The sequence below is a fragment of the Phocoena phocoena genome, chromosome 8 (genome assembly GCF_963924675.1).
Source record: "Phocoena phocoena chromosome 8, mPhoPho1.1, whole genome shotgun sequence".
NCBI lineage: Eukaryota > Metazoa > Chordata > Mammalia > Artiodactyla > Phocoenidae > Phocoena > Phocoena phocoena.
In genome coordinates, this window is record NC_089226.1 from 94,123,431 (window position 1) to 94,136,184 (window position 12,754).

Here is a 12,754-nt window from a genome sequence, read left to right on the forward strand (position 1 = left end):
TAGGAAGGAACACAATTATAACAAATCACTGAATGATAAGAGTCAGATGTAAGGGTTAAGAGTTTTATCTGGTCCAAAATGCCAATGATGATTATGCTTGTATTTTCTCTGAAACATACTTTAAAAAGTGACGGCCAGCTATCCTTTTTTGTTTTTAACACTTTGAGGGAGTGGGGATTAATTGATTTACTTATGGGAGGACACACTGCAATTTGCATAGCACTCTGTAAGGTTTTCTAAAAGTACGTCCTGGTTTGTACATTTATATGGAACTTTCCTTTCTCAAGGGTAGCTAATGACATAAAAATAATGATGAAAATCAGAGTTATTTTTGACACATGCCCACTAAAATATGCTTTCCTCTAATACGTATACCTTCTCAGTTTAAATGTATGTAAATACTGAATGCTATATGGTATGATTTATAAAGGTAAACGGGCCAAAATGTACATTGATGGGCCGCTCCATCACTGCCACTAAAACCCTGACCCAGCAAGGTGGCCTGCTTGGAACCCAGCTTCTTTGTTTCTGCACTGCACCAATACTGCTCACATATGTGACACTAGGCTACTCTTAGAACAATGATGATACTAGAGTAGTGGCATTATACTTTTAAGTAGGTACCCTATAGATATTGATACAATTAGTTTTAATAAAAGATGTTTTAACCATGGTGTTGATTGAAAATATATTCCTTTGGTGCTTGAAATTAAGCCTATTTTTGCACTGGTTTAATATAAATTAAGACTTACTTTTATTCTGCTACATAACTTGTTTGGGGAACTTGCTAAGAAATTAATTCAATGTTGTGAAACATGCAACACAGAAGGTAGGTCAGTACCTAGGCTATGGTTCCCAGGCTCTGAGATTTAAGCATCAGGAAATCTGCAGATCAATAAATAAAATTTTTAATTGGGGTATTTAAGTGTTTCTAGCTTTTAAACTTGCCAGCTAAGGACATAAAACAAAAACAGAAAAACCCAAATTACCATCTGCTATTGGCATTATTATATAAAAGAAAAGACATTTTAGCATCCCCAAAATAGGAAGAACATAATCTCAGAATAAAGAATAAATTTAGCTTTACGAAAAACACATTGCCTTTCTCTCTCTCTCATTTTGTTGTAGAAATGGTGAAATCACAATGACCTGGGCAATATATTATTTGCTTTCACACATTTGTTGGTTAATTGTTTGGTGGTGGTTTTTGCTGGACAGTTGGTAGAGAGGGGGAGGGATTGGTTTGCAAGTATACAAAATACTTTGCCTTTTATCCCGTCTAGAAAATAGCTGTAATCTGGCTAGGAAATCCCTTAGCAATCTCAAAACTTCTGAGCTATGGCTTTGACTGCTTCAGCTCGGCAAGTATCCTCTTGTATTCAACACTCAAGGTTGAAGATGATGACATGAAAATCTGTGTTTCCAGGCACGTGAAAGAAAAATTATACGAAAAGAGAAACCAGTGTTCTCAAAAACCTTCAAAATAGTGAAGCATAATTTTTAGACTTAACTTTATATTGACTTGATTTTATAGTCTGATGTGTGCTAGATAAGGTTTGAACTCAAAGAGCAGAGTAGAAGATTAGTATTGATGATTACTGTAGAATCAGCTCTCCTCACAACGTAGAAAGCTGGATTTTAATTTATTGTTCTTTCATTGTCCTTTCAGTACAATAGCATGGGGGAGGGAGGCCAGGAGAGGAATTGTCCTGCACACAGAATGATGTGCGCCATTTTGATTTGTCCTTATGTCAGGCCCATGTGCACTGGCAATAAATAAAGATGATATTGGTCTCCATTTCCTCAAATGTGGTCCTGCCCCAAAGAGATGAATTCTGAGTTCTCACTTGATATTTATTGCATCAAAATACAATAGAAGTGAACTTTATATAGAGTGAGCATCAATGCCAATACCAATACGAATGGTGCTGATTCAGTGTAAAAGAGGAGATTTACTGTGATAATAACACCTTATGAGAATGAAATGAGCTTAAGTAGTACTATAATTTCTGAAGTCTATTGATACCAAAAATTACCTGATATTTTGGTGGTCCTGGATTTTGCTACTTTGCTCTGTAGTGTACCAGTATCAAAACAAATGATCAAAGCTTTTTATTTAATATGTTAGAAACTAATGAATTAAATTTTAAGGACTCACTACTTTGTGACATTCCAATATTTTTAGATTAGCATATTTGTTACTCCTGATGCAAAACATATAACTATAGACAGAATTAAAATTCCCTTGTGGAAATGTAATTCTTTCTATTGAGATTTATATGGAAACATCTAGAAATGGAACACTGTCTAGCATGAACACAAACTTAATAGATGAAAAAAATTTTAATGTGATAAACAGCGTATTACAACTTTGACCACTCTCCTTTACCTGTGTCACTGAAAAGCAAGCAAAATGGGTACTACAAAAAGTAATCCCAAAAGGATGTAAAGCCAGCTTGTCTTCCTTGTTACAAAAGTTTCTAGACAAACTGTTGTGTGCGTTTATTGAATGCCAACCATGTCCATTTACGCTTCTGGATGCTGGAAACTACAATGAACAAAGCAGACAAAAAATTCTTAACCCCAGTTGAGCTTACACTTGAACAGGATGTGGGGCGGGGGAGGGACCTGGGGAGGGAGCAAATGAGGGACAGGTAATAAACAAAAGGAATAATAATGTGGTGTGAGTGTTATATGCTGTGGGGAAAAATGAAGCAGGGTAAGTAGGATGGGGAATCAATGTTTGTTGGGGTAGGGATGGGAGGCTTGTGACGTTAAATAAGGTACTCGTGGCAGACCCAGAGAGAGGTGGCATTGGAACCATCTTGAGCAAGACCTTTACCTCCCTGGGGGAAGAGTATTTCAGGCAGACCAGCCTGTGCAAAGAGCCCGAGGAGAGAGCATACCTGGTATGTTCCAAGAATAGCTAGGAGTACATACATATTGAAGCACATACTAGGTGAGCTATTTCTGGAAGAGTTCAGAGATCTTGCTTTAGTTTAGTTATGACTTTCTAGTATTAAATCACCTTTACATTCTTGATCTTATTTCACTATATTTACTGTGGAATTCAGTTTGCTGGTATTGTAGTTAGAATTTCTGCATCTATATTTAAGAAATGGGCTTGCAGTCTTTCTCATACTTGTCTGGTTTTCATATCAAGATTATAACTTCATTAAATGAGCTGGGGAGTGCTACCTGTTTTATTTACTGTGCTCTAGAAGAATCTGTAAAAGATCGGGACAGACTTTCCTTTGAAAACTTATAAAACAGTCTGGTCCTAGTATTTATTTGTGGCAAGATTTTTAACTACTTATTATGTTGCTTTAAAAATAATGAGACTACTCAGGGTTTCTATTTTTTCTCGATTCAATTTTGAAAAAAAGTTTTGTTCTAAGCATATACTCATTTTTTCCCCAAATTTATTAGCATAAAGTAACTTGAGGAACTTTCTTATTTTTTAAACCTCTGCTAGATATATATACCTATTTCCTTTCCCAGTATTGTGTCTTCTCACTTTCTTTTCCTTGACCATTTTGCCAGAAGTTTGTCTATTTTATTAGTTTTTAAAGAACCAACTTTTGGCTTTGTTGGTCCTCTCTGCCTTTTTCTTTTCATGCTCTCCTTTCTGGAGGCTTATTCTGTTATTTTTCTTTCATAAATTGGACATTTAATTCATGTTCAATGTTTTTTTTACTCTGAAATAAACATCTAAGCCTCTAAGTTTGTCTTTTACTACATCCCACAATTTGTGTGTTTGTGTGCACAAGTATGTATGTACACAAATGTATTCTCAGTGCTAATATTAAAAAATTTAAATTATGATTTCTATGAGCTGTGAACTTTTTGTTTTTGAAAGCACAAATTTAAGTTTTTGTAAATGTATTTCCTTTAAAAAACTTATATTCGTGTCACCATTAATAAGACAACTTTATATTACATGCATTCTGATATGATGGACTGAAGGTACAACGTCACGTATGTGGTATGCCTGGCAAAAATGTATAAACAACATAATCAAGAAGAAATATTTTTTGGGCTTCCCTGGTGGCGCAGTGGTTAAGAATCCGCCTGCCAACACAGGGGACATGGGTTTGAGCCTTGGTCGGGGAAGATCCCACATGCCGCACAGCAACTAAGCCCATGCGCCACAACTACTGAAGCTTGTGCACCTAAAGCCCGTGCTCCGCAACAAGAGAAGCCACCGCAGTGAGAAGCCCACACACCGCAACGAAGAGTAGCCCCCGCTCACCGCAACTAGAGAAAGCCCGCGCACAGCAGTGAAGACCCAATGCAGCCAAAATAAATATAAATAAAATTTTTAAAAAAATATATTTTTAAAAAACTAAATTGAAGGATATTCTACAAAATAACCAGCTTATACTTGTCAAAAGTTTCAGATTAAAGAAGACTAAAGAAATGTGACAAATAATGCAAAACACATGATCTTGGATTGGATCCTGGTTAAGAAAAAATTTTTTTTGCTATGAAGGACAATTTTGAGCCAATTTGTGAGATTTGAGTATAGATTAGATAACAGCATTGTATCAATGGTAGTTTCCTGAATTTGATCATTATACTGTAGTTACTTAAAAAAAAGTTGTTTTTTAGGAAATACACACTACACTATTTAGGGATAATGAGACATTATATATGCAACTTAAAAGTTTCAGAAAGTATACAGAAAACGATAAAGCAAATGTGTTAACATTTGGAGAATCTAGGTGAAGGGTACATGGGAATTTGTGCTGTTTTGCAAATTTCCTATATTTCTGCAGTTAATTCAAAATAAAAAGTTAAATCTTTTGTTACTGATTTCTAAATAATTGCATTGTAGTCAAAGAACATGTGAATATGACATAGCTTGGGCAGGTTATAACCTTTCTCCACCTCAGTTTTGCCTTCTGAAAGTAGGAATAATAATAGCTCCTATCTCATACATTGTTGAGAGCATAAATTAATATTTTAAAAGTGCTCAGAATCCAGCACAGCATAAGGTAAATATATATATATAGATAATATATATGAGATAAATAATGGTCCCCAAAGGTATCAGGTCCTAATCCCTGTACCTGTAAATGTTACCTTATATGGAAAAAGGCCCTTGCAAATGTGATTAAGTTAGGGATCTTGAGATTTTCTTAGGTTATCCAGATGGGCCCTAAATGGAATCACAATATTCTTAATAACAGTGAAGCAGAGAAAGATTACAGCCAGAAGAGGAGAAAGCAATGTGACCACAGAGGCAGCGACTGGAGTATTGCAGCCATAAGCCAAGGAATACCATCAGCCACCAAAAGCTGTTGGGGGCCAGGAATGGATTTTCCCCAGAGGTTCAGGAGGGTGCAGGGCTCAGCCAGCCAACACTTTGATTTGGACTAGTAACTGAATTTGGACTTCTGGCCCCCTGAACTGTGAGAGGATAGTCTTATTCTAAGCCACTGGGTTTGTTACAGCAGCAATAGGAAACTTATACAAATGTAAGCTTTTTATTATTACCTTTTCTTAGAAGTATTATTCCCTTTTCTTAGAAGATTTTTTTGAGATATTTTATGTCTTGGTACAGCCAATTTTTTTTTCATGTGCCATATTTGCTTAAGAATGTTTATTTTCTAATTGTTATTTTTCAATATATGTCCTTTAAGTCATTTGTTAATTGTATGCAGATCTTCCGTCTCTTTATTAACTTTTGTCTGCCTGACCTGTCAATTATTGAGAGAAGTGTTTTGAATTCTCTCACTGTAATGACGGATTTGTCAAATTCCCCTATTTTATCATTTTTACTTTATACATTTTGAGGCTGTCTTTTTAGGCAAATAACGTTTAGAATTATGTCTTCCTGGTGAGTTGAACTTTTTTTTGTCATGTACTGACATCCTTATTGCTAATGGTTTTTGCCTTAAAATCTGTTTTCTGTGATATCAACTTAGCTACCTTTGCTTTATTTCGGTTAGTATTTAGTAGTATATATTTTTCAATTATTTTCCCTTCTATCTTTCTACATATTTGTGTCTTGTAAGCCAAATAAACTTGGATTGGGGGTGGAGGATTGTTTTTTAATTTGGTAATCTCTGCTTTTTACAGGCAAGTTTATTCCCCTTACATTTATTATGATTCTTAAAACATGAAGACTTCTATCATGCTATTTTGTGCTATTTGTTTCTCTCTTTTATGCTGCTTCTCACTTTTTGATTGGCTCAATTTTTCTTTTTTTAAACTCCATTTCCCCCCTGTACTAGTTTGGAAGTTTTACACTATATTTTCCTTGTCTTTACTCCTGAACATTTTCAGTGCATATGCAATACAATTGAAAGTTGTCTGGAATCATAACCCCTTCTTTAATAATATAGGTCTTTAGAACATTATTATTCTGATCAACCCTTTCCTGACTTAACATGTTTTTGTGGACCAGTATTTTAATTTGTTTTTTTTTAACTCTATAAATTGTGTTTTCATTATTTTATACAAACATGTTGGCATAAAATAAATTACATGTTTATCACTTTGCACACCTCTTGCATCTCAGACCTCCCCTCTGGCGCATGTCATAGTTTAATTGGCACTATTTTTTTCCCCTTTGTTGGTATATTTAAAGTAGCGGTGTGACTTAGAATTGATGGCATTTTAAAGTTCATGAAACACCTGATCATTCCACTGACTTCTGGCTTCCACTGTTAGTGTTCAGAAGTGTCAGTATGGCATTCTTCTGTAGGTGATAGATCTCTGGCCAATTTAAAGACACCGTTTGACTTGGTGTTCCTTAGTATTATGATAATGTATGCAAGTGTGGAATTTTGAAAATTTATCCTGCTTGGTTTATACTGTGCTTCCTGTATCTAATTCATGTCTTTTGTCTTTCTGAAAAATCCCCATTGTCTCCATCTGCCTCTCATGTGTCATATTCTTTATTCTGTCTCTTAATCTCTCGTTCATATTTTCCATACTTCTTGTCTCCCTGAGCTGCATGCTACATAATTTCTTTACATCTACATTCCAGTTCTCTGATTCTTTCTTCATATATTTTTATCTGCTGTTAAAGCTATTCACTGCTATTTTAATTTCAGTTATATTTTTCATTTTAAAAAGTTCTTTTTAATTCTTGTTTAAATTTGCCTGGTCATTCATAGTTTCTTAGTGTGTGCTTATTTTAAAAATTCAGTTTTAGAAGTTAATGAAAGTATTTCATACATTGGTCTTTTACATTCCACATCTGGTGATTCTTCCATCTGAAATTTTTAGGAGTCTAAATCTATTTTTTATATTTTTGCTCTTACCTGGATATTTGTTTTCTTCTGTGTTTGATATTTTTATTTTGAAGTCTGTTTGTTTGATTTTAATCTGGAGACAAATCCTGAGGGCTAAATTGGGATGTTCTGCAGAGATGAATGTTTTGTTTCTGTCTGTCAGCGGCCTAGGCCCTCTACCACGTGGCACCACTCTCTGAGGTACCTGACGATGCAGGAATCTCAGGCTTAGTTCTCTCACCTTGTAGTGATTCCAAGAGTTACTTTCCTCTTACTAATGCTGATTTGGGCATTTCCCTCACTGATTTATTTTCCTTACTGCTCCCTGCTTCTAGCTCTGGTTTCAGTTTCTTACACTTTTTTCCCTTTTGGTTTGGTTTGTCTTCTGCCCTTAGAGATACCATTTTTATTTCTTGTGAGTCCAGCCTTGCATTAAAATGTAGAGTGGTTACAAATTAATTTTTAAAGAGTTCGCATAAACATTCTTTTTTACATTTCTTCTAGTTGGGGATTCAGTATGATATAAGCTAATAGATATACAACAGAACAACCCAGGGAAATTCAAAATTTCTGCAAAGAACAGAGGAGCCATACAGACAACTTACAACTAACATTCATAGGGATTTTGTGGTCACTCAGCATGTTTGTCCTAATTTAGCCAAAATCTAGTTGTATTAGTTAGCCAAACTGCCAGAATCCTCCATTAAGTTTTCCATTTTTTTCTTTCTCTCTGTGCTTGGATATCTTCTACTGACTGTCACTTTTTAAAATTAATAGACTGTATAGAGCAGTTTTATGTTTACAGAAAATGCGTGTGATATAACCACCATTATAGTATCATAAAGAATAGTTTCACTGCCCTAAAACTCCCATGCTCCATTTATTAATCCCTTCCTTTCCCCCGACCTCCAAACCCTGGCATCAGTGGTCTTTTTGTTGCCTCTATAATTTTGCCTTTTTCAGAATTCTATAGTTGGAATCATACAGTACATAGCCTTTTCAGGCTGGCTTTTTTCACTTAATATGCATTTAAGTTTCCTCCATGACTTCTGAGGGCTTGAGAGCTCTATTTTTATTGCTGAATAATATCCCATTGTACAGATGTACCACAGTTTGCTTATACTGAAGGGCATCTTGGTTGCTTCTAGTTTGGACAATCATGAATTAAGCTGCTATAAACATTTGCGTGCAGGGTTTTATGTGGACAAAAGTTTTCAGCTCATTTCGGGTAAATACCAAGGAGCGTGATTACTGGATTATATAGTAAGAGGGTTTAGGTTAGCTCAACTTAGCTTCTTTTCTATTGACCATCTTTTTTTTTTTTTTTTTTTTTTTTTGCGGTATGCGGGCCTCTCACTGTTGCGGCCTCTCCTGTTGCGGAGCACAGGCTCTGGACGCGCAGGCCCAGCGGCCATGGCTCACGGGCCCAGCCGCTCCACGGCATGTGGGATCTTCCCAGACCGGGGCACAAACCTGTGTCCCCTGCATCGGCAGGCGGACTCTCAACCAGTGCGCCACCAGGGAAGCCCCTGACCATCTTTTAAGTTCACTAATCCTACCATATTGAGGATACATTCTGCTGTTAAATCCGTGTAATATCAGGTATTAAACATTTCATGTCTGGAATGTTCATTTGATTCTCTCATGTAATTTCTAATCACCTATTTAAATACTCCCTTTTTCATATTTTGTCCATTTCCTCTATTTTTATAAATATTCCAATCGTTTTAAAGTCCTTGTCTGCTTACTCCTACATTTGGATTATCTGTGGATCTACTTGTTTGTTTTTTCTCTTGATGAGCAGTCACATTTTTCTGCCTCCTTGCACATCCCATAATTTTTAAAAACTGTATGCCAGACATTCTATATAAAAGAACCATCAAGACTGAAGTCAATGTTATTTTTCTCCAGGGAGGGCTTGCCTCCTCGCTAGTAGATAGCGTGGGTATTGAGCTGAGCTAGGGTTAGGATGCCACTTTAATTAAATTCAGTGCCCCATAGTTTGAAATGTCAGCAGAATGAAACCTGTCATATGTTTCTTGTGGGCTCCTCTTTCTCAGAACTTGGTTTTTAAAGCATAGTAAGACTGAGAGGTTTTACCTTGTCTTTCCATCCCAGCCCTCTATCCTTCTGTGCTGCCCTAGTACTCAGCAAATGCCTTGTAGGGAAAACTGGTTATGCATCTGAGAACTCTTCTAGATTCCAATCTATCATGCCATCCCAATGGATGTCAAAAGGTCTGTTGGATTCTCTTTCCCCTTGTAGAGATGCCACTGTCTTTGGCAAACCCAATTCTCCATTGTCATGCTTGGAAAATGTCCCTGGGGAAGAACATAGCCAGCTCACCTAGCAAGGGTTCTTTCTTTAGAATTTTAGTTAAGCTAGTCCTCATTGCATCCAAAAATCTCCAGTGTCTTCAAAGAAAAACAAATTATAATTTACTTGTTTATTTTTTCCATTATAGTGACTGCTCACTACTACCACATCCCACCCAGAAATAGAGGCTTCACTGAGTTTTTAATTTTGTTACATTTGGTTCCTTTTAAAACCATCAAAAATTCAAAGCTATTTTTAAACTATATTTATGTTTTTCATTCTTTTATTTATTTCAACATATTAAACATCATTATGTTGTGTATCTAATAGTTCCAATAATCCAATAGTTTTTGTAGACGTTTCTACTGTGTCTGCTGACTTTTGCTAATGGTGCTTCCTTTCCCGGTATTTTTCATGATTTGTGTGTGTGTGTGTTTATGTTCATTAGACCTATACTGGAATTATTCAAAGTCTTAGTGTAAATTTTCCTGGCAGGATTTGTGTTTGTTTGCATCATACATGAGGGCACTACCAATTTTCACCTGCCTTAAATTAAAATTCTCAGCCTATGCAGTTGTTGGTTTTTGTTGGTCTTGGGTTTGGGGGAGTGGACAGGGGAATTGTATAAATGATATTAATTCAGCCTTTAATCCTATGTAAAGTTAGGCTAGTGGCCATGAATTCTTAGGGAAGAGTTTTCCCTACCCTAAGTTAATGCCAAGACAAAATAGTTTTCTTGCTGTTGGCCTCTGTGAGATTTCTTTTCTGCACCCCCTCCCGGTACGTACTCCTTCCTAGGTCCCAGCTTTATGCAGAAGGTCTCTGCTATAACTCCCCTTCATGAACTTTGTCTCTGTCCCGTCCCAAGCCACCTACCCCTTCCCCCAGGAATATCCAAGCAGTTGGCCACCCAGGAATGTATATGTCCCAGCTTACTCATCTCTCTGGACTCATGTTCCCACATTACTCCTGGTCTCAGAGGAAATCTTTTTTGCACAGGCCAATTCGTTATTGAAAAGCATTTTATCTTTTATTTGTAGGTGTTTTATACCAGATACCCCTCAGGATCTCCAACCTAATTTCTAAAAATGGAAGCTCTATGTGCTTTCACTACATGGAGTCAGATTCTCCTACCTAGTGTACTACTGACTAGCTCATCTCTGCAAAGCCACTGTTCTGCCCCTGAGAGCACAATGGTGCAAGACCTGGAATAATCCTTTCAGACTCATACCTTATAAATATGGTTTCTGCCCAGCAAGTGGTACTAGAAGTATGAAAGCTATAAGGCCACTTTTAACATGCCCAGTTTATCCAGAGTGTTATTCCATGCATAGGAATGATTTAGGCTTACTATGTTTTTTTATTCACGCACCCACCCTGATGCAGGTGTTGGCTGCATTTGACAAGTGGACAAACCAATGGTGGTTGCCAAGCACTACACAACCTATGGAAAAGCTGTAAGTGGAACCTCAGATGAATACTCTATTTAACAGCTATGTTGTCTTTCGTTCTTTCCGGGCAAAAGACAACCTAGGCACATCAATTTAGCTTTTATGCCTCTTTACATAATGGATTTGCTTCTACAAAGTGGATAATTTATTCCTAAGGCATTAGGGGACTTATTCCACTAATCGTTAACTTAATAATTTCAGGTACTTTTAACTTATTCAGTAATAAGTTTTTGTTGACTGTTTTCTGGCCAGCATCCTAATCACTTGAAAGAAAACAATCCCTGCCTTAGGACACACCTAAGGACAAATGGACCAATACTCTGGTTTCTCTTTAGATCACATAAATCTTTCACCTTTTTAAAACAAATGGATTTGACAACCATTTCACAGTATCCTATGAGATGGAAAGTAATGGAGAAAGGGTGAGTGAGTATTTAATGTTAATAATATACTTCATACCGTACATAAATTAACATTTAATGTTTATTATGCCTCTCAAGGCCTGCATGATCTGCCTCTTTTCTACCTCATCTCACAAAACTCTTTCCCTGGGCTTCCCTGGTGGCGCAGTGGTTGAGAGTCCGCCTGCCGATGCAGGGGACACGGGTTCGTGCCCCGGTCCGGGAAGATCCCACATGCCGCGGAGCGGCTGGGCCCATGAGTCCGTGAGCCATGGCCGCTGAGCCTGCATGTCCGGAGCCTGTGCTCCGCAACGGGAGAGGCCACAACAGTGAGAGGCCCGCGTTACCGCTAAAAAGAAGGGAAAAAAAAAAGAAGAAAACAACAACAAAACTCTTTCCCTCACTCTCTATTCCTACAGGAACTGTTTCTCCAATACTCCCTATCAAGTAGTGTGGTAGAATGATTGCAAAAATGGCTTCAATACTCTACTCCTCCCAGTATCCATACCCTTTGCAATGTGACTTTACAGCTCCAGTCAAGAGGTGAAGTCTATTTCCCCGCTCCTTGAAACTAAGCTGGCTTGCTTTGGCCAAGAGAGGTCTTGTGTGTTTGCACACACCTCCCCTGACACCACTATTAGAACATACCTGGTGAGCTTGTTCAAGGATGAGAGACCACGTGGAGCTAAGGGTAGTCTAGAACAGCCAACCACCAGCTGCTAACCCACCATCTGAATCAGATCCAAATCAGAACTCCCAACAACCTAGGACTCAACATACCATGGGGATATTACTCCACTAGTTCAGGTCCCCCAAGATAGAGTCTCATATAAAATACCACACCTGTAATATCTGTTGTTTAAATGTCTACCTTCCCTGCTAGACTATAACCTCCACGAGGGCAGGAACCAGGTCTGTCTTGATCACAACTTTGTCCCCAGCATCTAGCACAGTGCTAGCTACAGTCAGTACTCATTATTAGTTGATTAAATGTGTATATCAGTGAATGTTTGAGCGAATCTTCACACAGTCCAACAGATGAGGAAAACTAAGGTTGGGAGGGCTTTAGTAACTTTTCTGAAGTCACCCACCACGGAAGTAGTGAGGCTGAGACACAGTTCATACACTTGATATAATACAGTTCACACAGCTGTGAGGACTGGGTAACTCTAAAGCGGAATCTGCTAAGCCATCTAGATAAAGCCATTAAGAACGACCTATAACCCAGGGTCTGCTGGATTATATTGCTACCAACCCTTCACTTTTGAAGTCACCGAAAGAAACCAGCTATGAGGTCCCAGGAAATGGCTCCACGTATCATTCCAGGAATAGTCCTGCCTTT